Source organism: Lissotriton helveticus, chromosome 9 (assembly GCF_964261635.1).
Source record: "Lissotriton helveticus chromosome 9, aLisHel1.1, whole genome shotgun sequence".
NCBI classification, from domain to species: Eukaryota; Metazoa; Chordata; class Amphibia; order Caudata; family Salamandridae; genus Lissotriton; species Lissotriton helveticus.
In genome coordinates this window covers 448,703,973-448,730,880 of record NC_136070.1, presented here as the reverse complement: position 1 = coordinate 448,730,880, position 26,908 = coordinate 448,703,973, and positions in this window count along the sequence as shown.

Sequence of the window (26,908 nt, the reverse complement as noted above, 5' to 3'; positions counted from 1 at the left end):
TTTTATGCCTTCTTAATCAGAGTTTTAATTATGTACTGAATTGTTTTCAATAAGTGTATGTTATTATTGTTTATACATTGACTGTGATTGACTACGGAGTAGTTATAAGTACAGAAAACTATGGATGGAGTATTAACATGCAATGGAATGACTTAGAATGATTATAGCGTTTAACAATGAAGTTAATTTTAATTGTTTTTATATAGAATGCTTTTATGGTTGAACAATGTATACCGCATGAAGCTCGATTGATGATTGATTGAGCCAAAAAGTAAAGACAGTACAAAGTAAGAAAAACTAATAGCAAGTGCCCCAAACACAAAGACCCTCAAATTTAAAATTAAAAACATTATATGAGCACTTTCTCCCTACTAGGTAAAGATACCCCACCTGACACACACCTCAACTGAATTAAACAGAATACAAAGAGAAGCAACACAAGGTTAAAACTGCAGCAAATATGTAAGTATGAAATGTAAGAAATAGAAATGCATCGATACGTTATTGATAATTACAGTAAAATGTTTAACACAATATAATATATATATATATACGTCAACTATTTTCAGATAAAATGACACAAACGCACTGCTCCTGCCAACCACAGCACACAAGCTCTTCTTCCAACAAGCAAGAGCAAAAATTCTCTCGCCTTTTGAAAACAGAGAAGGTCTGATTCCCTGCCTGCTGTGAAGCAAGCAGGGAAACAGTCATTGCTTTGGGATGCAGGGAGCTGCATATCATGAGCTCCCTGGATCCCAAAGCAATGCCGACTCCCGCAGGAGTCAGAAAGCCAGCAGGGACTGCAGGGGCCTTGAGGCTCCCCTCGCAGTCCCCAATGTTTTAAATGAGGGTGCCCTGCGTGGGACCAGGGCACCCACACCACTGGCCGGGCCCCAGGAAATGGGGTCCCCAGGGCTAAAATTGGCCTGGGAATGGCGCCACACCCCCCCCTCCTTTTTAAAATTAAAAATATTTTTTTTTAAAAGGGGGCAGGCCTCGGAGGATGGGGTCTGCAGGGCTGAAAATAGCCCGGGAGGGGGCACACGGACCCACCCTTTTTAATTTTTTTAAAGGGGGTAGTGCCTGGGGGATTTTGTCCCTGGGGCCGAAAATGGCATGGGAGGCGGGCCATGTGGCCCTCTCCCTTTAAATAAAGTAACAATTTAAAAAAAGAAAGGTCTGGCCCTGGGGATGGGGGGGTGGGATGAAATTGGGCCGGTAATTGGGCTATGAGGCTCCCCTCTCTTTTTAGGAACAGGGTTTTCAGGTCCAAATATTTTCCAGGGAAGTGGGGCGATGCAAGCCCCGTTCCTAAACAATAGAAAAAAATAAAAGTTAAAAAATACTGGTAACTCGCTGGAGGTCCTGCCCCCTTCCTTTCTCCACCACACTACAAACACACCTCCTGGCGCGCTGCTGGGTGGGGGATGAAGTCCCCTTGGCTGCTTAGGGCCCTCAGGGGCCAACAAGGCCTTCCATTACCTCCAGTAAGCTCCACACATTGGGATTGCTGACAGGTGGTTGGAGACCACACACCCTTTCTCCACCACTCTTCAAACGTGCCTTTTGGTGCACTGCTCATTAGGGGAATGAGGTTCCCTTGCCTCCTGAGAGCCTAAGGACTAAACTGGACTTCTTTCCCCAAGCAGCTGTGTGCCTGGAGGCACGTTTGCAGAGTGGTGGAGAAAGGGGGCATAGTCACCAAAAACCTCTCAGCAAACCCATTGTGTGGGACTTGCTGGAGGTAGTAGTTGTTCCCCAAGGACCCTAAATTGCCCAGGGGACTTCATCCCCCTACTACTAGTGTGCCAGGAGGTGTGTTTGCAGAATGGTGGAGAAAAGGGACATGGCCTCCAACCAGGTCTCAGCAATCCTGCTGTGTGGAACTTACTGCAGGTAATAGGAGGGTTGTTGGCCCCCAAGGACGTCTTTGAAGGCCAATTTACCCCTCCTGTTACCTCCAATGCTTCCCACACAGCAGGATTGCTAAGAGGTCCTCGAAGTCCGTGCTCCATTTCTCTACCGCTCTGCTAACATGGCTCGTGGTGTACTACTGGTTGGGGGATGCAGTCCACTTTACTCCTGGGGGACCGTGGGAGCCAAGAAACCCTCCTAGTACCTCCTGTAAGTCTTACAGAGTGGGATTCCTGAAAGCTGGTTAGAGGCCCAGCCCCCTTTCTCCATCACTCTGTAAACCCGAAAACCAGTTAAAAAACCATAGAAATGCACTGAAAAAAACAAACGTTACAGGGACGTTATAGTTAGAAAAATGGAATTAAAACAACTTTAGAATTCACTGAAAAAAACAAGCTTTACAGAGATGTCATAGTTAGGCTGACATTTCACTTGTATAAAACCAGAGAAATTAGCTGCGCTAACTATAACTCATGCACCCGCAATGCACTGGTTATGACCTTACATATTACATCACTCATGACATGAACAATGACATATAAACCAACAAAAAAACTGAGGTTACCAGATGCCACCCATATTTCCCAAGTCAAATAAAGCCCCTATTGGACTTTAACCCATAGTGTAGATATACTGAAATATGGCCAAACGTGTATTAAATAAGTTTGCTTCATTCTTGTCTTCCCAATTTCAAGAATTGTTTCAAAAATACATTACAAATAATTCTTCCACATTAAGAAACTGGACTTCCACTCATCCAACCACTATCATACCCTGATCAAAAATAAATAACCAGCATTTTACACACCCTTTACACAGGAAGTATTGTAGTTATCTGTGCATGGGCAGCAAAAACAGAAGGGAGATGCCTGCTTGTTGAAGGGTTATATGCATGTTCTAGGATGTTAAAGCAATTTCCACATGAATGTTTTGACTTTCTTTATGCTGTTTGTGGGAGTAATAAAGGAGGTTTGCATAATATAGACTTTCTGAACCTTGCCATGAAATTCAGCATTATAACTACATTGTTTTTCTTAGAAGACCAGGGCTTGTACCTAGTCCTCGAGGAGGCCTGCCATCAGAAATAATCAATTTCTAAAAGTTGGTTGCCCCATTAGATTGCTGTGGGGAGGTACACCCACTTTTCAGCCTAGTTTATCATTAGCTTCGATGTGTGCAGCACGTGTGGCTGGTTGGTGGCTTCTGAAAAGAACAACTGGGACATGAAGGTATCCTAGAATCAAGCTTCCTTGTACACAATATGTTGTAGCAAAAGTCCAAAGAAAAAGTCTATACTCCACTGAATGAAACCAAAATGTTTTATTAAATTGCTTGTAGACAAAGTATTAGTCACAGATGTTGACTTCACATCTGTTGGTAACACAGAAGTAGCATCTTTACCGCCAGAAAATGTCCATTAAAGTTTCTCAAAGAATCCAATGCATTTCAGGTGAGAAGCACCCTTCATCAGGGGAAACTACAAATTTATGAGAATTGTTGATTACAGACATGAATGTTTATGTGAAGACACATCTTAAGTTCAAGCATAAAGAGAGTCCATGCGTTAAGCAAAAAAAGTGAGAAACTAAACTCATAACAGAAGGCACAGGCAGTGTACTGGTAACCTTCCTATTAGTATGCAGAATAAGCTACTGACATGGGTTCAATCATGTGCAGCCTGAGCACTATTAAATAGAGGAATACACTCAGTGTAACAGAGGTTCATGGGAAAGCTCCGAAAAGTACTGCGGTTCCAAGCAGGCACCAGATAAGAGATCATAATGCACTGTGAAAAGACATCTCAAGATCATGGACAAAGAGGTTATGTCACGATAGTCTGAGTGTGTGCCATCAAGACCCAGTGTTTCAGAAAAGAATTAAAAAAGTTATGTGCCCAAAAGAATAAAACCCTCCACATGAAGAAGAAAGATGTAAACCTCAAACTTGGATTGACTGGACATATCAGACAGGAAGATGTGTCTCAACGGGCAAGTGTAAACTGCAGCATCGGATAAACACCCGACAAAAGCAGCCAAAAGTTTTGGAAATAATCAAATCGATATATTACAAAGTGAATGCGGTTAGGAGGAAAGCAGGAAGGAATGGAGTTGTGAAAATAAATAGCCTCAACTTACCCGAAAGTGACTGGAACCCAAGACGGAATGTGTACACAAACTCGTGGTGAAAAAACAGAGAACAGAGGTGATATTATTTAAAGATACAAGGTTATGTATCATGTTTGGAAAGAAAGTGACCGAAGACAGACTACCCAGTCTAAATTACAGGTGCACTGCAAACACAAACAGTAGAAAGCGTGTGACCACAGTTACAAAGAAAACAGAGCCAGATCACATAAATGACATTTTTAAAAGCAGAAGAATCTAATACATAGTACAAACATCAATAATCAACTCATGTAAGAGGCTATGGAGTGTAGCTGGGCTTCACATTACACTTCCCAGAAAGTTGATGATTGAAAACACTCACTCACACCCTCATAGAAAGTCTCATACACCCACTCCCACACAACCACTCACATACCCATTCACAGACCCATACAAGCACTCACACACCCACTCACTGCTCCATAGAGCCACTTACACATCTATTCACCCATACACCTACACACACAACCACTAACTTACCCATACAGCCACTTGTGCACCCACTCACTCACACATACAGCCACTCACACGCTGAAATGGCATGGCATGCAAAAGAACTTTGGATTTAATCCAGAACTGTGACTGGGGGTGAATGTTTGATTTGTTCAGCATTCCGCCCATCATCTGTTCTTTTTATATTTGTTGCCCTAAGCGGGAAGGGTATACCCAGACGTGGCATGGTGTGTGAGTACCTGAGTGTACAAGTGGGTGTCTAAGGGCCTGATTATGAGTTTGGCAGTGCGGGAGCGGGGCAGCATGCCACTGCCCCGCTCCCACACCACCAACTACACCATCGACCCTCTGCCAGATTGCAATTTATAATCCACACGGGCGGTCCTTCAGCGGCTGGCCCATGGTGATGCTTTTCAAAGGCTTACAGGAGAACCTTACAAAGGCAGTGCCATGGGACAGCCACAGCGCGTTCCAGCACGGCATGCCATGCTGGAACTGGGAGTGCAGAAAGACAGGGGGTACACACTGCATGCACCCCTGTGCACCGAGGCATCAGGGAGCCCTCTAGGCCCCCAAAGATTGTTCTTCGCCCCCCCTTTTTCATGATATGCTCACTGCCATGAAAAGGAGTGCAGTGAAGAAACTCATAATATGCTTGGTGGTGCCACAGCTGCACCAACACGCATACTTTGGCTTCAGACGGCCTCTCCACCACCAGGGATCATGGATCCCTGGCCTCTCTGCGGTCGGACCACTGGTGCGGCAGTCCCAAACCTCCACTGCACCTACTCTGCAAGTTTGTCAGTCACATGCAATGCCAAACTCATAATCAAGCCCTAGGTGTCTGATTGGAAGTGTCAGCCGCTGTTTGAGTGACTCAGCTACAAAGTAACTGCACCTGCCCTTTAATCCAACAAAAGTTCACCGTTTTGCCCAAAATATTTACCCAAGGGGAGTAATTTCTACTGGTGAATTACTAAGTGCTTCCTCCTTGGGTAAATGTCCAGTACATATTCTGCACTACAACTGCTTAATGGAAGATTAAGCAATGTCTGCAGTGACCTTGTGTGCATTTTAGCAATGTGATTTTTCCTGGTATGTCTTTATCCATATATGTGATAACATGAAGCCTCCTATAGAGAAGACAACAAGACGACAAAGAGGTAATTCTCCATCAAACAAGGGTATTTCCTCTTAACTATATGAAGTAAGTGCTTGTTTGGTGGAGATGTCCTCATATTCTTCTCCATCAAGACCTTCTCACCACAATTGATTGGAAACACGCTGGGCAGCTGCTTGTTAAGCTGTCCATCATCCTGGCAGAAGGCAAGAACACCTTTGCATACTACTAAGGGCGGAGGGGTCAAACGGGTGAAGCTTTCAAGTGATTTGCACATTTCCATACTCAATGTCATTTAAAGGGAGTACCATGGACTCTGCTCTCACCAGGACAGGACAACAAAGAACCCACAAATCTCAGTCACATACAGAGGGCGCTCCAATAGATCAATGATGCATTAGCCTCCGCAAAGCATTTCCAGCCCTGCCAAGTACCACACATCACGGGTTATGGTAACACATTTTAGTGGTGGTGTCTGCATCCCTGCACTAAAATGCTATGTTACGCATAATTGAGCTTTCTCCAGCTGTGCACAAAGATTCACAAGGCACTGTAGTTCTCAGAGCAGCGCAGCAAGTATTGCTTAATTTATCACAGCCAGCGTGAATTTGCAGTGGTATCCCAGGCAAAAGTAATGAGCCAGGCCCAGGTCTGGTTGGTATATAAAACAGGCTTTACTTCGTTTAAAAAAAATATATACTATTTTTATTGAGGTTTTTCTTCTTTTTACTTTGTAAAGATTCTGATTACACCATATCAGGTGTAATAAAAAAACAATTACCGACAGTCATGTTACAGCACTGGAAAGATGCGTAACAGTGAGATGTGCTCAAATGAGAAGCAGTACAAATAACAGCAATTGCTTGGTTCGAGCTATGGATCCCAAAAATGCACAATCATGTAGATTTGAGCAATGGAGCGTCATAGCTGAGGTGTCACAGGCAGTAGCGGTCGATTGTGGGAGAAGCTGCCGGGTGGTGACGTGGGGAGGGGCAGTGGCAGGGGATCACGGAGTATTACAGGTAAGTAAACATATAAATAAATAAAAACTAATTTTTTTGCTTGCACTGCATCGTATTTGGGAATGCAGTGCTCGCAACAAAATTCGTTTTATTTATTTATATGTTTATTTACCTGTAATTCTCTGTAATCCATAGATTACTACCCCCCACCCTGCCCCTCCCCACGCCACCGCCCGACAGCTACTCCCACCACCGACCGCTACTGGTCACAGGGGCCCAGTAATAATGAATGCAGCAGAAGAGAGAGAAAGAAAATACATTTCTATCAACAATAGGGCGGTGAAAGGGCTGGAGTGAAATGTGAGGTAAAAGAGGCAACGGGGAGCATGAGTGAGTGTAGCAAGTGAGAATACAGGAGAGAGGAGGTGAATGGGGGCGGGAGGTCACAAGTGACTGTAGGTGAGTCAAGGGACAGCTGTATCAGTGTCACGCCACCATCTCACAGCATCACGGAGAGGGGAAGTAGGAGGATACCCACCCAGTACAAGGGGGTTCAAATAGTCAAGGATGACATGAATCAGGAACCAACGTAAACCACCAACATCCCAGGGGGTTATGCATGCGGGCTTACTAGGTTGTTTATTTACTTAATTGACTGGTGTCACATAGCACCAGAGTGCAGCGTCAAGGTCCAGCCCTCAGATATCACCTCACGTGGCATGATAGCTTGTCCTGTCCCTATCCCTGTGTGTATTGAATGGGTCTTGCAGTGTCCTGGTCCTTTGTCTTTTCTACTTGTCGATTATACAGAGTGCATGCATGCAGCACACTCTCAGGGTGTAACTGCAGAGTGCAGCAGTATGTTTTATTCATCTGGGTTCTTCATTCTTGGAGGCTAGTAGGGTCCGATCATTCGTCTGTGTACTGGTGGCCTCATTTATGAGGCTGTGCGTCACTTTTATGTCGCCGGTGCGTCACTTTATGTGACGCACCAGCAGCGTAAAAAATGTGCCTTGTTGCACCATATTTACAAAGTGACGCATCTAGGTAGATGCATCACTTTGTATACCCCTGCGCCACATTATACCTACGCCAGGTTTAATGTATGCAGGGGGGGCATTCTGACGCACGAAAGGGTCATAGAAGTGGCGCGGTGAAATCTATAAGATTTCACTGCGCCACTTCTAGGACGCACAAGCCCCATGTGAAAGGAAACATTGCTGGAGTTGCGCCACTTTTGACACACTTCAGCAATGCATCACTTTTGCGCCATACAGATACATCAGAAATACTGACGTATCTGTAAATCCTTGCGCCATGATGCGTCATACTGTAAATATGACGTATCATTTGTGTCACAAGGAGGGCGCAGTGAAAAGTGACGCATTGCTGTTTTCACGTAGCGATGCATCACTTTTCATAAATGAGGCCCCGTATATTTAAAAGTGGTGCATTGAGCAACAAGCAGAAGCTTCCTGTTGAGTAAATACCAACAAATTGAAGGTAGAGAAATAAGTTTATTCCTGGAAATGAAGCACTCCCTGCATACAGCTCCGGTAGCAGACAGAAAAGCCAGTAACTCCACACAATACAGTTATGCATGTAGTATCATAGTAACCAACTGGAGATGGTCTCGAGTGATGCACAATCAAACAATAATATCACTCGAGGCCAAACTGAATAAAAACAAAGGCACGAGTTGGCGCGAGTCCATGCGATGAACAAACGAGGGAGACCTCGTATCAAGCATGCTCTCGCGCTGACTCGCGCACAACACAACACACCTTTCCCCCTTAAAGAGAAAGAAAAAAAAAAAAAAACAGTGAATTACATTTTTCTGGTAATGAAAGTGACAAAATCAGACAACCACTTTGGTTGCTTAGTGACTCTTTTAGGTAAGGAAACATTATTCTGAACAGTAACATCTTGGTTGATGACACTCATATCTGAACAGGCAGCTACATTTGGAACAGTATCCTGGTTGGAAAGGTTACTATTAGAACAACAATGTGAAACGTCTGCAGTACAAGAATCCTCATCCAAAAAGGAGAAATCAGGATGTTCAGAAATAACCTCCTTACGGTAGACATCTTTGTCGGCCTTGAGGACAGCAATTCTACTCAGATTCCAAACTTTATTATTGGATAATCTCACAGAGTTTTTCAAAACTTCTGAAACTTTAAAAGGCCCCATAAATGAACTTTCACCTTTCTTAACCTTCCATGGCTTTTTGACTTTTACCATCATGCCCACTTCTATCTTGGGATCTTTTCTTGACCCGCATTTCTCATCAAAGTATACTTTGTTTGAACAATGGGTGCGAATGAGATTTTCCTTGACCACACCCAAATCTACATTGGAAGGAGTGGACTTCACCAACCACGAGGGATTCACCTTTGTCCTAGGTACTCTACCTCTCATGATCTCAAAAGGAGAATATCCAGTCATTGAGTTTGTGGTTGTTCTGTACATCCACACCTTCTTAAAAATCTCTACTTCCCATGTCTTGTCTTCATTACTAGTGATCTGTATGGCCCCTTTCAGAACCCTATTGAATCTCTCTATAACCCCATTCCCACTGGGATTGTATAAGGAAGTAGTGGAGTGAACAATGCCAAGTCTTGAAAAATAGTCATTAGCTTTCTTGGAGATAAATTGTACACCATTGTCCGATATTATCTTTACAGGTAGCCCTTCTTCAATAAAAACTCTATCTAGGAAACACAGGACAGAATCAGTATCTATCTTCTGGACAATTTTGATAATGGGCCATTTAGAAAAAATGTCAATAGCTGCTATGACATACTTGGATTCACAGCCAATGGGACCCATAATGTCTATGGCAATGGTTTCCCAGGGATTATTTGGGATGTTATGTGTACCCATATTGGGTCTCAAAGTAACCAAAGATTTATCAGAATTGGCACATATCACACAATTTCTGACCAGTCTTTCGATAAACATGTCCATCCCTGGCCACCAGAATAAATGTTTAACTTGTTGTTTGGTTCTAACCATGCCACTATGACCCTCATGACTCTGTAACGCTATAATTTTCCTTACACCTACTGGTGGAACGATGCGCTCACCTCTTTTAATGATGTCCCCACAACATGAAAGTTCCGACCTTACTTCCCAGAAGCTTCTCAATTCTGGACTCAAACACTTCTTTTCAGGCCACGTACTAACTATATATCTGGCAACATTTTTTAAGATATCATCACTCCCAAATTTCTCTTTCCACAAAGTCTGATCAATTGAAATGGGTCCCTCATCATGTATCATGGCAATCTGGAAATTGTCCCATTCATTATACAAATCTTCTTGAATAGGTAAAGGCATCCTGGACAAAAAGTCTGCAGAAACATTCTCTCTTCCTGGTAAGTATTGTATGTTATAAATAAAATCTTGCAAACGCATGGACATGCGTGCAATTCGTGCTGAAGCTCTTAACATACCTTCTGTAGTAAGTAACCGTACTAACGGTTTATGATCACTCCTAAGAGTGCATTCTTTACCCCAGACAAACACTCTGAAATGTTCTAACGCCCAGATGCACGCTAAAGTCTCTCTCTCTATTGTGGAATACTTTTCCTCTGCAGGAGTAAGTGCCCTTGAAGCATGTGCAATGATAACTTCCTTTCCCTCTTTATTTTTTTGTGAAAACACAGCTCCTAGACCCTTAGCGCTGGCATCGGTAGTAATAATGTTATCCAGAGAAGGATCAAAACAAGATAACGCACTTGCAGAACAGATTGCATTTTTTACATCACTGAACTCTTTCTCACATTCACTAGTCCATTCGAAAGTAACTCTATTTTTAATTAACTGTCTGATATTATATGTTCTGCACGAGAAGTCAGGTACATATCTAGCGTAGAACTCAACTAACCCTAAAAAAGATCTGACGTCATCTTTAGATAACGGGTGAGGAGCCGATTTAATAGCTTCTAAAAGTGAGGGTTTAGGTTTGATGCCATCTGCGCACAATTCATGGCCTAGATAATTTACAGAATGAACACCAAACTTGCATTTCTCGTGCTTAATGGTAAGTCCATGTACATTAAGTGCATTCAAAACTTCCTCTAAAGCTATGATATGTTTGTCTTTATCATCATTGAACACCAAAATGTCGTCTTGAAAACAGATGGCATTTTTACAATCTTTCAAAATATCTTGCATGACCCTCTGGAAAATTGCTGCAGCGGATGCTAATCCAAAAGGCATCCTATTGAATCTGAAGCACCCAAATGGTGTAATGAATGCTGTCAAATCCTTACTCTTCTCATTAAGCTCAATCTGGTGATAAGCAGCAGATAGGTCAATTGTTGAAAAAATATTAGACCCCCCAACTACAGATAACATTTCAGAAATGCGAGGAAGGGGAAATTGATCTACAAGAATATTATTATTAAGATGGCGAAGGTCAATACATAATCTCACTTTGCCATTGGCTCGCCTGGCAACCACGATGGGCGAAACCCACTCAGAGGACTCAATTCTCTCTATTATTCCTCCTTCTACTAGAACATTCAATTCATTCTTAACTTCCTCTCTGACGGCAAAGGGAATATTACGAGCCTTATGTATTTTAGAACAAGCATTGTCCTTTAGACGGATCTCATGTTTAAAGCTGGTTAATCTTCCAATGTCTTTAGAAAAAACATTCGGAAATTTACTTAACATCAAAGAAGAAATACCATTTTGTTCATCAATTAACATCACTGGAGTAGGGCTATTTGGATCCAAAACCATGTCAAGCTTTCCACAATCAAACCAGCTAAGAACTGAAGGACCCTTCTTTGATACATATAATTTTGCAATGCATTTTCTGTTCTTAAATCTAAAAACTAAGGTTCTGAAACCTAAGATATCTATTCTTCCCCCGGAATATCCTTCAGGATTTATGTCACTCTCTTCCAAATGACTACTAAGTCTAGGTACAAATAACTTTTCCCAGACAGATTCACACACTATGGAATAGGGTGATCCAGAATCTGCATACATGTTAATCTTTACACCTCCAATAACCATGTTGCACAATGGCTTTTTCTTTATGGAATGGTCATTTACATTCAGAACAGCAGTATCTTTTATGTTCAAAACAAACAAACAATCATTGGATTCATCTGTAAAATCATCCTCTTCACTATTCTCATTCAACTCAATGCACTTGACTTTTTGATTTACATTACCTCTTCTGCAAGCAGAAGTGAAATGTCCCTTTAACCCACATTTTGAACATTTTTGTTTCAAACCAGGACAAGTTTTATCATTTGCTAAATGTGACTTGCTGTTACATCTAAAACACCTCAGATTGCTTCTTGAAATTTCAACATTAGGTTTGGAAGAAAATGTTTGCTTCTTTTTGAAAGCATCCCTATTATTACTGTCATACTTTTGGTTGATTTTGGCAACAATATTTTTACTCATGGAAATTTCCTTCCCTTTAACTTGTAGTGCACTTCTACAGGAAAGTTCAGCTTTTCTGACAATAGACAAAACAAAATCTAAATTCTCATCCCCATTAATCCAAAGTCTCTCCTGTATAGTTTCATTTTTAGAGTGCATGACTACTTGGTCCCTAATAAAATCTTCTTGTAGGTTACCAAATTTACAATCTAAAGCTAATGTTTTTAGAGATGAAACAAAATTATCCACAGTTTCTTCACTTAATTGTTTTCTCTGAAAAAACTTAAACCTCGAAATACCTATGCACACTTTAGGAGAACAGTACTTGTCAAAATCATATACTGCCTTGTCAAATACATTCATGTCACCACTTGCTTGTGAGATAGGAAGTTGATTGAAGGCTTTTAATCCTTCTGGTCCTAAACTGTGTAAGAAAATGCCTTTCTTTTCTGGAGCTTTCATTTTTCCATTTGCATCTAAAGTCTCAATGTAGTTTAAAAAATAGGATTTCCATTCAATCCATGGCATACAAGGAGAACTACCAGCTGACCAATAACTTTGTGGAGGTGAAAGTGTATATCCCTGAGCACACATTGTAACAGAAATAAGTAAATAAATAGAATACTTTGCTCTGAATATTAATGGCAAAAACAATACCAAAATAGTCTTATTTAAAAAATTAAAAATTAGAATTGCAGAGAAGAACAGTTACATAGGAGAACAGAAAATAAAAAAATTCTGTGTTCATATATCACCATCCATCTGCTTCTCTGTTTTTCAAATCTTAATACCATCCATCTGTTGTTGTGTCCTTGAGGTTTTTCCCTTCGTTATTTGAATAGATCTCTTCGTTTTTTAAGTAAGGCGATGAAAATAAAGTCACCTTGTTAGTTTCAACAAAGATTGTAAGCCAATAGAGAGCGGCGTCTTTAATTTCCGTAAGAATTGCAATAACAGGCTCCGTTTATCCAATCAGCCACAGCGCATTCCGTTTGATGAACAGCCAATACGCGTACAGGAGGGATTTAGCCAACGTGATCAAAGAAAAGAAACGCGCACCTCCTTACGCGAGTGAAATAAAATCGGCTTTTTTAATGGAAAATTCGTTCATCAAGCCGTTCGAGAATTCAGCTCTTCAGGAGACTGTGCACCGCTTCCCATGTAAGTTGAAGTGTGAACGAAAGCGTTTAAATGTTTTTTTTTAAATTTTTTTTTTTTTTTTAGAAATTAGAGAATAAAAAAATTTAAAAGTATCAAAATGGACAGGAAGTGCTTCCTTCAAAAACAGGTTCAATGTTCCTCGCTCGTCGCCAAGTTTGTTGAGTAAATACCAACAAATTGAAGGTAGAGAAATAAGTTTATTCCTGGAAATGAAGCACTCCCTGCATACAGCTCCGGTAGCAGACAGAAAAGCCAGTAACTCCACACAATACAGTTATGCATGTAGTATCATAGTAACCAACTGGAGATGGTCTCGAGTGATGCACAATCAAACAATAATATCACTCGAGGCCAAACTGAATAAAAACAAAGGCACGAGTTGGCGCGAGTCCATGCGATGAACAAACGAGGGAGACCTCGTATCAAGCATGCTCTCGCGCTGACTCGCGCACAACACAACACTTCCTCTGTGCTTTCAGATCTGCAAGTTGTAGCCCTTTTAAACTCACCTTTCATGACGTGTCCTGAAGGCTCCGGCTCACTGAAGGAGTCCGATGATCCTCCGCAGTGAGAGTGGTGAGTCAGCATCAGGCATCTTCTGATGCATTATGAAGTTTTCCTGACTTGCCTGTTCCACCGAGCCTCAGCTGCAGATAGAAGGTGGTGAGGTGCAGAGCACAGGGAGACTATCTACTTTTTAACAAGCAGCTTTTCGAAGTTATGTTTCCCTTCGCAATGTCATTGATTTCTTGTACATGAGTTGTGTGTCCCTGACTGCCCACTCACTTCAATCCCTGTTAAACCAAGGGGCAGATCCGAGCTTACAAGTAGTACATTATCAGCTCATCCCTGCCGGCTCAGAGAAGTGAACTTTTCTGGGCGTGTAACTATGTGTTAAATTGCTTCAACAGCATGTTTGCCATGTTAGAGCATGAAGACGGGTGTGGCAAAGATGCAATTAAAAAAGATGAAATAATTATGTTTTTTTCTTAGTCTTTCACCTAGAGGTAACTACACCTAAAAACATGCACCCACTTTAATGAACAATGCAAGTTCACGCTATGAGTGGGAAATTCACTCTTTTGGATCGTGAAACCTCAGTTGGTCAATGCAGTCTCTCTGCAGATGTCTATAACCAGAGAGAAACAGAAAAGAATCCTATTTGGTGGAGTAGGTAATAGTAGCTTGAATACTTATAGCGCTATGAGGCCCTATCCTACGACTGGGAACGCACTTTGCCTGTGTGAGCCATTAACTGTATTAAGGACAATAACAGATGATGTCACTCAAAGTGTCACATATTCTCCTGTAGAATGTCAGTCCTAAGCCCACTGAAACCATGGAAATGTCACACCCAAGCTATCTAAAATCTTGGCAGCTATGCATTTCAGATATTTTTTTCAATATGGAATTGCCAAGAAAACACACTTTCCTTGCCTTAGCCAGCCAAACACAGGAGTTAGGATTATTTGTTCTTTACAGAAGTGAAGCTTCAGTGGGGGCACTGGTTATGTTTATATTTGTAAGGGCCTCCTGTTGAGGTTTAATTTCTGTGAAACGAGCATTAGGGCCAAAATGGCTTACTGAAAAATGTAATGGTACAGGAGAGCTGTGCAGCCTCACTCCTTGAACTGATTTTGGCCACAGAGGCCCCAACCCCAGGACTTGGACAAGATTCAATGGGGGAGGGGGGCCACGTAGGCCCCCTCCCGAGGCCGATTTCAGACCCAGGGACTCCACCCACTGGGGCCAGGCCTTGACGGGCTGGATGGCCTGGAGCCCACTCAGGACACCCAGTCAGCACTGCTGGGAACCGCGGTTGTGTCAATGCCCCATGGAGTCTGCATTGCTCTCACACACAGGGAGCTGCTAAACATGCAGCTCCCTCTGTGTGAGAGCAAAAGTTTAATCTATTTCCCATCTCACATGACAGTGGGCAGGAAAACAGATGAAAGCTCAGCTCCCAGCAAGCGGGAGCACTTTGACAGCTCACTCTTGCTGGGAGGAGAGTTAGTGTTTGCTGTAACTTGCCGGGAGCTGTCACAAGGACATAGCAGGAGCCAGCCTGGGTGGTGGCGGTCTCCAGGGCCATAATGGCTCCAGGAGTGGGGGTGCCCGCCCTCCCTCCTTCTGTTTTCATGGGCCTGCCCCACCCAGGGAGGTTGTGATCCCGGAAGCCGAAAACGGCCCAGAAGGAGGGGGGGGGGCCTCCCAGTTTTATATATTTGATTGGCCCTAGAGAGGTCATGGCCCCTGGGGGGCCATGCGGACCCCCTTTAGCATGGCATTTTATTGCTCTGGGAAGATGGCAGTCCTCAGGGCTTCTACAAAGCCCAGGAGGAGGGGTCATCCTTGCCCCCCTCCACTTATAAAGATAAAGCCATGGTGGTGGTCCCTGGGGCTCAAAGAGCCTTAAAAGAGGGGGTCCCATGCACCCCCCTCCTTTAAAAAAAAAAACCCTGGGACCTGGCCACCAGGGGCTCTTTTCAAAACAAGCATGGTAGCCCGCGCTTGTTATTTTTTTTGCTGAAATCGCGAATCCGCTAACATTTTTTTAAAGTTTTTTTTAAACAAAATGCTTTTTAGCCCTGGCAAGGTCCCAGGGGTCCCCAGGACCAGAGGTAGGGGGTCATAGTTTTCCTACCCTGCTCCCTTTTCATTTATTAAACGTTTTTTCTGGGACTCTGGGTAGTTCTCAAGTTTAGGTGGAAAGCAGCTCCTGTATAGAGCACCCTCAACACCAGCGACACTCTAAATTTGCTCACCTGAAATGTCTGCTTTTCTATCAAAGTTTTTCAGCATAGGATTAGAACAGTGCTATCCATGCCGAGATAGAAATGGACAAAGGTTTTTTCAATTTTTACAGCAATGTTTTAAGCATAGAACTAGCACAGTGCCATCCATTCCGAGCTACAGATGACAAAACTCGTTTGCCACTCCAAGCACAGTATTACAGCTTTGAAATGATAAAATACCAACCAAAAAATCAAAAAATCAAGTGGGGAAGGATCACTTGTCCTGCATGAACCAGGGTATGCAGGAGATCTCACAAAGGTGTCTCCAAAAAAAACCCTCATGCACGTGTTGGGTAGCGTAGTAAGCGGTATATCTTGGTTCTCCGCTCTTCATACACGTGTGTGCATAATCATAGGGTTAGTTTCGGTATGCAGCCTCCACCAGGAGGATCTTACCCTTGGATAAAAACAGTAGTGACCCAGTGATGTGGACAATGTGCAGAAAAATATTAAAAGACACCCGGATAGCCAGAAAATGAATTTTATTAAGTCTGGGTTCGGGTGAATCCCGTGAGGGAATGCTCGAAATCTGTGCGTTCTGTTGAAAAGTATTAGGTTTTCAGGACGCACGAGCATTAGTAAAAATTACAAATGGCCGACATGTTTCAGCCCTCTCTGCCGGGATTCAGATTTAAGGGCTTTCTTCAGGACCAATGGTGGTAGGTGAAAGTGATACTGGTTTACTAAATTTTAGCAAGCAAGTGTTAGAAAAGGGAAATTCTCAACCTGTTTCTGTTCTTCAAGGTCGCGATGTACCTGTAAATCAAATGTGATATATACATACAAACAAAGGGAAAATAGGGTAAGGGAGACACATAACGTAGTGAAATCACTACTTGACAACGCAAATTGATGCAACTTAAAATGGCAATACTTCATAACCCCCAGTAAATAGCAGTGTCAACTCTCTCTTTCTCCAACAAACGTGTACCACTACTGATCCTGAAAAAAAATTCTAACCATACTTACAGTAACTTAAATTTCCTTCTATAGGCTAACATTGACTGGTTTCACTTGGAAATTTTTCTAAGTGTGGAGTTTTGGAACTTTAAAAAATTCCTCTAAAATCAGTCGAACTACGAATTCCGATTTACTCACCTGTTATCAGAAGAGACCTCAGTGCTGCATCTTTCAGATCACTACTGATCCTGAAAAGTAATTCTAACCATACTTACAGTAACTTGAATTTCCTTTCATCGGCTAACATTGACTGGTTTCACTTGGAAATTCTTCTAAGTGTGGAGTTTTGGAACTTTAAAAAATTCCTCTAAAATCAGCCGAACTACGAATTCCAATTTACTCACCTGTTATCAGGAGAGACCTCAGTGCTGAATCTTTCAGCCCACTACTGATCCTGAAAAGTAATTCTAACCATACTTAGAGTAACTTAAATTTCCTTCCATAGGCTAACATTGACTGGTTTCACTTGGAAATTCTTTTAAGTGTGGAGTTTTGGAACTTTAAAAAATTCCTTTAAAATCAGTCGAACTATGAATTCCGATGTACTCACCTTTTATCTGGAGAGACCTCAGTGCTGCATCTTTCAGCTCACTACTGTCCCTGAAAAGTAATGTTAACCATACTTACCAGTAACTTGAATTTCCTTCCATATGATATAATTGCCTGCTATATGAAATATATATAAATTAAAAAAATATAAAATTAAAATAATAAATATTACAAGTTCAATATTTTTCAAAACAATTTTTTTCAATTTCTATTAAAAATATGTAATGTAATTAAAAAATAAAATATCTAAAAATAAATACTTTAAAACAATGTAGTAAATCAGTATAAAAAAATATAACAATTAATACATTTAAAAATTATCATTTACAAAACCTTTGAAATTCACTGAAAAAACCATAGGTTTCAGCCACGTTATAGTTAGGAATTAGCATTTAAAAAACCTTAGAAATTCACTGAAAAAGTTTTTTTTTAAATGCTAATTCCTAACTATAACATGGCTGAAACCTATTGTTATTTCAGTGAATTTATATATATATATATATATATATATATATATATATATATATATATATATATATATATATATATATTTGCACAACGTGTCAGCATCCCTTCCAAACTGAAAACATGGAAAGCACTCTGGTCATCCGATTTTGACAGAGTTTATTGCAGACCTCCTGCCCCTCCAACAGACGCGTTTCGCCTTGCGGCTTCGTAAAAAAAAAATATATATATATATATATATATATATATATATAGACACCAGTCCCCTTTCCCCAAAAGAGAAAACGGGTCCGACACAAGCTCAGAGCTTGCCAGCAACTTTTATTCCATAATTAAAGCGCTCGAGTTTGAAATTGGTGGAAACGCTTGGCAGACGCGTTTCAGCCTGTCGGCTTTCATCAGTGCCCTGTTCCATCAAGTGATAGCTGTTCCAACTGGGGGCTGGTTTAAAAGAGTCATGTTTCGCTCTGATTGGCTTTTGATGTTATCCCAGCCTCCTCAGTCACTGTGGCGCTACTCCATGCCGGGTTTTCATGTATACCATCCTGAGGTAAAACATACAGTGAAGCTTCCTCACGAACAGCCGAGTGGCTTCCCAGTCAAGCTGGCAACGATATACATTTGTCCCCCGCATCAGCATAGCGAGTTCAATTTAGGAGGAAAGTTTTATATATATATATATATATATATATATTCTCTGAAAAAACAATAGGTGTAAGGGAAAGTTATAGTTAGTTGGACATTTCACTCATACAAAACCAGAGAAATTCCCCCGTTATAGTTAGTTCAGCTAACTATAACTAGCGCCCCCGCAATGCACTGCTGATGATTTCACATATTACATCACTTCTGACATGGTCAGTGACATCACTGATGACATCACTGATGACATCATCCATGTGATATATTCATGCATCTTCTCACACCCTAGTATAACCTTTGATAAACCCTCTCTAAATTACAGACTGCCATTCTCAAAACCATAGACACTCCAACACCAATAACTACATACCCACACAATGTCCAACTAACTATAACTTTCCCTTAAACCTATGGTTTTTTCAGTGAATTTCTAAGGTTGTATAAATGTTAATTTCTAACTACAATGTGCCTGAAACCTATGGTTTTTTCAGTGAATTTCAAAGGGTTTTTTAAATGGTAATTTCTAACTATAACATGCCTGAAACCTATGTTTTTTTAAGTGAATATATATATAGATGTGTGTGTGTGTGTACACACACCAATCCGAAAATAAAATTTGCACGATTATCGCTCCTGCCCATTTTAAAGCCAGGGTTCTACTTTTCAACTTTCCTCGGCGATAAAGCATGCAAAATATTTAGAAAGTGAATTTTAAGCGTGTTTGTTGTCACAATCTCGCATGCGGAAGTTGCACAGCTGGGGCCTACCAAAGCAACACACTGAGAGAGGAAGTCCCCTTGTCCAGCTATCAGTTTCAAAACAAAGGCAGACACTAAAGGAAAATAGCAGCAAGTATCGTCTCCAGAGTGTTGTAAACAAAGGCAAGTGTCTGTAAACACAGCCCAGCGCGATTGAGTCGTATGTGCTGACCCCGGCAGAAAGGGCACGGCACTTGTGCTGGCTGTTCTAAACCTTCACTCCCGGGTGGCGGTGGGCAGGTACTGCGCTAGGCCTTGCTTACCTTTCTCTGGGCATCTGTAGTAAAAGTGCGCGCTGCTCGCGTCACAAACACACTCCACGTGACACCGCAGTGATGAACCGGGTTTTTAGAACCCAGCGGCGCCAGGGGCACGCCTAAAGTCTTCGGATTCACCTGTCTTGGTATACAGAGACACGGAATACTTCTAGGTGGCGTCAGAGATCAAATTTATTAGCTGCAGCTAGTAACAGTAATCCCAGCAATACAACACGGTGTACAACTCAGGACACTGCTCAATTTCGTAGAGCAAGACATCACTTTTTATCCATATTTTACTCATTATAAATGCACACCCACTGTGACAAATACTGACAAATGAAATACATTTTCCCACACATTATCACATTGCAAAAGCTCGATTTACATTGTACCAACCCACAAGTTAATTATTAGGAATGTCCCAAATTCAATTTCCACAAGCCGGACAAACCCATAATTGAAAGCACTACCCATGTAATGAAAAGTCGTAAGAAAAGAAACAATTCAGATGTTGAATAGGATAAGATATGTGCAAGAAAACTAAAGTTAACGATCTCCTGAACATTGATTGGCAATCTCAGACAACGATCAGCTAGAGAAATTGGCCTCGCAAAAGGGTCAGTTTCAGGTGACGGGGTCAGCGTCCTGCAGTTCACTCACAAGTCAGAAAAGGCCTAGTTAATGCGTACATGAACAACGAAGCCCATGCAACTTTGTTCGTTCGGTTACCTCCACGGCCTACGTGAGGGCAACTCAAAATGGCATCACGAACAACTCAAACAAAATGGAGTCTGGTCCCGAAAATCACGGAACGTCAGACCCTCCTTTTGCCATTACGTAGGCAATAACCTAAACTCATGTCAATCTGAATCCAGGTCTATGTCTATTCTCATCAGGTCATCAAGGTGTTGCTGTAGCATCATCCTATTATCCTTTGCTTCTCTCGAGATAGGTCTTCTCACACAGATCGTAGCACAAAGACTACAAATGGCGGGACCACACTGGATGCATAAATAACACGAGAAAAGGATAGCTAAAGCCATACCAAGGAACATCAGAATCTTCCATCCCCATCTGGACAACAGTCCCCAAAACCATTCCATCAATGACCAGTTCCCTTCGTCTACATGTATAGACTCAGCGAACTTATGTAACTTCAAGATGGCTTGGTACACTGTCGGGGCATTATCTGGTATGAAAACACAGCAACTTGACCCGATCAATTTACATACCCCACCTCTATCTGCAAGTATAATATCTAAAACTATTCGGTTTTGTAATGTCATGAGACGATACGCCTGAAGCTCAGCTGTAATATTGCTAAGGGCACCAGCAGTTTCATTTATAGTGGCCTCAACCACTCTCGTAAGCTGACGAATATTCCTACTAATAGCCATAGGACCCCAAAAGGGCACGAAACCCTTAAAGAAATCTCCAACTTCTTGTGGGACAGTGTCTCTCGCATCGATGACACCTCTACCATATCTTGTCTTATGGTAATTGAAAGCAGCAGTGTATGTAGGAGGAAGCAAAAATGCCACATAACATGTGCCTGAAAAATAAGGAGGCAACCATGTATATGCTCTGTCGTAACAAACAAAATACGTGCCTTTGGCTGGCACGAACGGTGGAGATTTCTGGGATGTATAGACATAGGTGTGAACACACACACTCTTACCAAGCTGAGCTCTCGGATTCTGACCATTACCTTGCAGACAAAAATGACCTCGGTGGGGTACAATCCAAATAGGGGGAGACCTTCTTCGTCTCTACTTCTCTGTCAGGCTAATGCTATATCCAGTCTTGTTCCAACCGATATATGCTCGTACCTCATCTTTAGAGATAGCATTATATGCATCAATATCTCTGATCATATCTACTATTCCCTGTATCAAGGCATTATTACTCGCATTATCTTTAACGGAACATACAGGAGATGCTTCATTCGCATAGATAAACATTGCTTGGAGTGCCCATACTGACCCAATAGGCGAAAAAGGCAAAACCAAATATGGCATTCCCTTATCTGTCGTATGCGGCATAAGACCACATACCCAGCAATTCGTGGTATTTACTACTAGCTGATGCTGATGCAACATTTGTATAAATGAATTGTTAACAAATTCTGATCTTCGTGTCTGCTCATGTTCAGGCAACGTGTGAAATTCATGTGGAGAAACAGTAGAAAAAGAAAGAGTAGGTTGGGACGTAGATGCAAGCGTCTGTTGTGTAACATAGACAATCCAACCCACACAAGCCAATATAATATTCAAAAGCATTAAAAAACACAATATCAAAAAACATTTGCTACGGACCAATGTACACATTCTCATTTTAAAATCAATTCTCTTAACACCCTTATCAGATTCAAAAGACTCCATCCTCTAACGTGCTGCTCACGGCTATTACCTTCTTCATTTAAGTGTGCGTCAAGATCGTACTAACGACCAGGAACCACAGACCTTTCGTAAATTCGCTGCTCATCCCTTAAGACTGTACCACGACCCTGCAGCGGAGTCCGGATGGTGATTCGAAAAAGAAAAAAGAAAAAAGTCTCTTTATCTGAAAAGGTGTAATTCACAACAAAAAATTCAAGTTTTATTTGTCCATATATTTGTCCTTTCTCGGTCTTAGGTTGTAACGCTCTTTGCCAGGCACAGTTTGCTCTTGGAAAAGTGTTTCCGGATCCGTTGTATTCAACCTTCGGTGTGATGGCACGGCAGCTTGCAAAATTTAATCGTCTGCACGTTCTGACTGAATCCATACCAAATGTGCATCACTAAAAGGTACAAATCTAGGAATTCTCTCACATTCGGAATCAGCTATACCTCCCCTCACCCACTTGTCATACGGTAAGGGCAACGGAACCTTTTTACAATGGGTACCATGTACCCATTTCTTTTTACCAGCTACCCTTACTGCAGTCCGAGTTGCTAATAAAACTAAACGCGGTCCAATCCACCTCGGCTCCAAGTTCTTAGTTCGTTGAAAATTCTTGGTGAGAACGTAGTCACCAGGTTGACTCGTGTGGCCTGGATCCGCAGTCGCTGTCGGCAAGCTGTCACAGACCTGTTGGTGGAGAACACGTAATTTAGCAGTCAAGTCATGTAAGTAATCCACCAACATAGGGCACTCGATATCGCTGTACTTTTTAGGCCTCGGCACACCCCAAACATTGGCCGGACGACCAAAAACAATTTCATATGGGCTAAGTCCCACACGAGAATGTACTGTCGTCCTCGTCGACAAAAGGGCTAATGGCAAGGCATCTGGCCATGTAAGACCAGAGCTTGCTTGTATTTTAGCCAACTTCAATTTCAGAGTGCCATTATAGCACTCGACAAGTCCAGCAGACTGGGGGTGATTCGCAGCATGGAATTTCTGATTGATACCCAAACCCGCACATACTTTCTTCATGATCTGACCCACAAATTCACTTCCATTGTCACTCCATACAATTCTCGGCAAACCATACCTAGGGAAGTACTCTTTGAGCAAAACCTTGGCTGTAGACAAGGCAGTATTATCCTTTAGGGGGTAGGCCTCTATCCATCTGGAAAAAGCACAAACAACCACAAGGACATACTTCAGGTTGCTACATCTTTCCATGTGAATGTAATCTAGCTGTATCACTTCAAATGGATACGTTGGAGGAGCAAAATGACCAGCTGGAGTTGGAGTTCCCTTTCCAGGATTATACATCAGACAAATCATACAATGCTTCACCACATTCTAAGCACATTTAGGAATTCCAGCATTCTGCCATACCGGAGCCAACAACTTGCATATCCCTTTCGAACTAATGTGAGCCATTCCATGAGTCATAGTAACCACTGGGAGCACATACGCATCAGGCAATAACCATCGCTGGTGCTCCGACAACTCAACCCAACAACCTGTCGAATCCAACATACCCGTAGTTTCTCTCCACACACTCACTTCCTTTTCCGTAGCTTCAGCCTGAATCAACTTCACACTTTCTATTGTGTCTTCACACATTCCACCAGCCATAACCCAGTTAGCAGGGCCTGCAACATACATTCGATTCATCATATCCTTCGCCGTTTCTTTCGCAACTTCATCCGCAAACGCATTTCCTCGGCCCACATCATCCACAACCTTCTTATGCCCGCTACACTTTACAATTGCAATCCGCTTTGGTAGAGTAAGTGATTCAAGAAGTTCATTCACTAATTGCGCATGCTGAATTTTCGTACCATGGGAAGTAAGAAATCCTCTCTCTCTCTCCACAAGCGTCCAAAACTGTGAGCCACACCAAACGCATACTGGCTATAAGTATAAACATTCACTTGCTTCCCTTCTGACAATACACACGCTCTAGTTAATGCTATTAAATCTGCTGCTTGTGCTGAATTCTGTGCTATACGTGCTGTTTCAACAACTGTATGTAAAGTTGTGACAGCATATGCTGCAGTCGTCTCTCCATTCGGAAGCTTAAAACACGAACCATCTACCCATAGAGTACCATCAATATTCGGAAGAGGAGTATCTTTTAAATCAACTCTAGCCTTCGTTCCTTCCTCTGTCTGGAGAAGACAATCATGCTGTTCCTGAACATCTGTCTCTACAGAAATCGGCAACAACGTAGCTGGATTCAACACATTGCACCTTTTGATGTGCACATGGCTAGCCAAAAGCGTCAACTCATAACCTGACAAACGCGCACTAGTAAGGTACTGTGTCTTGGTCCTATTCAATAACGTATCCACTGCATGTGGGACCATCACAATCAGCGTATTATCCAATACCAAACCAGCAGACTGTCGGATAGAAACAGCCGCTGCCGCTGTAGCTCTCAAACAACTCGGCAACGCCCTAGCCTACCGGATCTAACGTAGCTGAAAAACACGCACATGGATGCTACTTGTCTCCAAATTGTTGCGTCAACACTGCCAATGAACAATCTTCTCTCTCGTGTACATACAATGTAAAAGGTTTACTGTAGTCCGGGGTACCCAACACCGGAGCAGAACACAATGCATCACGTAATTCAGAAGAACTTTTCTGACATTCATCAGACTAAGGGAGAGGATGCGGAGTATCTTTAAGAGTCAAAGCTAACAGAAGCTTTGCTATCAGGGAAACATTCGGGATCCACTGTCTACAATACGAAGTGATACCTAAAAAAGCACGCACTTCTCTCTGTGTGGATGGCACACTCATTTGGGCAATCGCTTGAATTCGTTCTGGGGTCAATCGTCTTCCCTCCTTCGACAAGAGATGACCTAAGTAGGTTACTTCTTGGCGGTAATACTGTAACTTTGAAGATGACACTTTATGATGAAGGTCAGACAAATGTCGTAACAAAGAAAGAGTAGCCTCTTTACAAATCTCTTCGTCATCAGCAGCAACCAGCAGATCATCAACATACTGGATAAGAGTAGCACCAGAAGGCAATACAAAATCATCAAGCTGAGTTTTCAACGCCTGACTATAGATGGAGGGACTCTCACAATAACCTTGAGGAGCACGTTTAAACCGGAAGCTTCGACCTCCTAAAGAGAAGCCAAAAATATCCCTACTTTACTCAGCAATCGGAATACTAAAGAAAGCGTTCTTCAAATTGATAACTGAAAATCAAGCAGCTGAACCAGGGATCAGAGTCAACAAAGCAGTGATGTCAGGGACAACAGGAAACTGTGGCACAACAATTTTATTAACTTCTCGAAGATCAATCACAAACCGGTACACAGGTTGCTGAGAAGCATCAGTATGCTTAAGGACAGGCAGAAGAGGACTGTTACACACATTACCTCTCGTTTCTTCAACTACACCCTTCTCAACCAAATCATAGATAATCGCTAAAAGAGCTCTCTCGCCATCACTAGATATTTTATATTGCGGAATACAAGGTAGCCTAACATTCGATTTAAGGGTAACAACATAAGGTGGAATCTGCAAAAGACCAACATCATTGGGACCTGTAGCCCAAAGTGTATCAGGAAGAGAACGCAATTCCAGTGGAAGACAATCTTTAGACAAATACATCGGAGAAATCACTTTCTTACCCACTGTAAGAAGTACTCCAGAAGGAGAACAATGTAATGTTGCATACAATCTTTTCAGCAAGTCCAAACCCAACAGATTCTCACCACAACCAGTCGTTAGAATAAGAGGAGCTTCCAATTCACAAGGACCAATAGAAAGGGGCAAAGGACTAGAAACCGGATTACGAACTGGGGCGCCAGAAAATCCTACTGAAACATTGGTCAAGCCAGACAAAGGTGCGCCAGGAAGCTTAGAGTGCATAATAGAACTCTTTGTCGCACCAGTATCCAAAAGAAAAGGTTCTGCCACACCTGATGTAATCACTTCAACATAAGGTCCACTCTGGTCTACTGGAACTGACACTACTCCCTCACTTTGTCCATGGCTGTCCTAACTATCATTATAACCAGCACTCTCACTCTCGACACAATAATCATCAGCGTAGTACTGGGCAGACTGAACAGTCGGAACATTCTGTCCTTCAAAATAATTCGCAGAATTCTGAGGTGGAAAGGAACGCTCATTCTGGGGAAACACACCACGTCCCCTACCCCTAGGAGCTTGTTGGAAACCACCACGACCTCTTTGACCAGATACACCATTCGCACGCTGTAAAAAAATCGGACAACTATTCTTGAAATGACCTTCCTCTCTGCAGTAAGCACACTGATTAGGTCCTGGCAGAAATCGCGGAGCGAAACACTCAGGCTTCTGTAACAGTCTCTGAAACTGTGGGGGTTGCTGAAACTGAGGTTGATTCGTACGAGGCGGATAAGCTTGCTGTAAAAGAACTTTCATCTTTAGGTCTCTAGTTTTCTTCTCTACTTTATCCTTCTCATCTTTATCCCTATTCTTGTAATATTGTGCAGTAGCCAATATCTGGGCCGACGAAGAAACAGCCCATGAACTCTCAGAGTCCTTTAACTTATTAGAAAGTTCGGGAAGCAAATTAAAGACAAATTTGTCCACGAACAACCTTTGACCACCTTCAGTGCTCATGTCCTGACCACTATGATCGATGAACGTTTCCTCAAACCTAGTAAAGAAATCAGAGACGCTCTCGTCTTTCTTTTGTTTGCATCCTGCTAACTTATCCCAATTCACTCGTAAAGGAGGCATCATAGTTTTCATTAAATTAATAATCCTACCAGGTAATTCTGCAACTAAGGGTTCAGGTTTGGCACCTCCTACCTGCCGACCATCTGCAGCAGTAATAATATTCCATGTATCTCCTAACTCTGGCGCATGATCCTCATGACGGATCTTCGCCCACAAAGGTT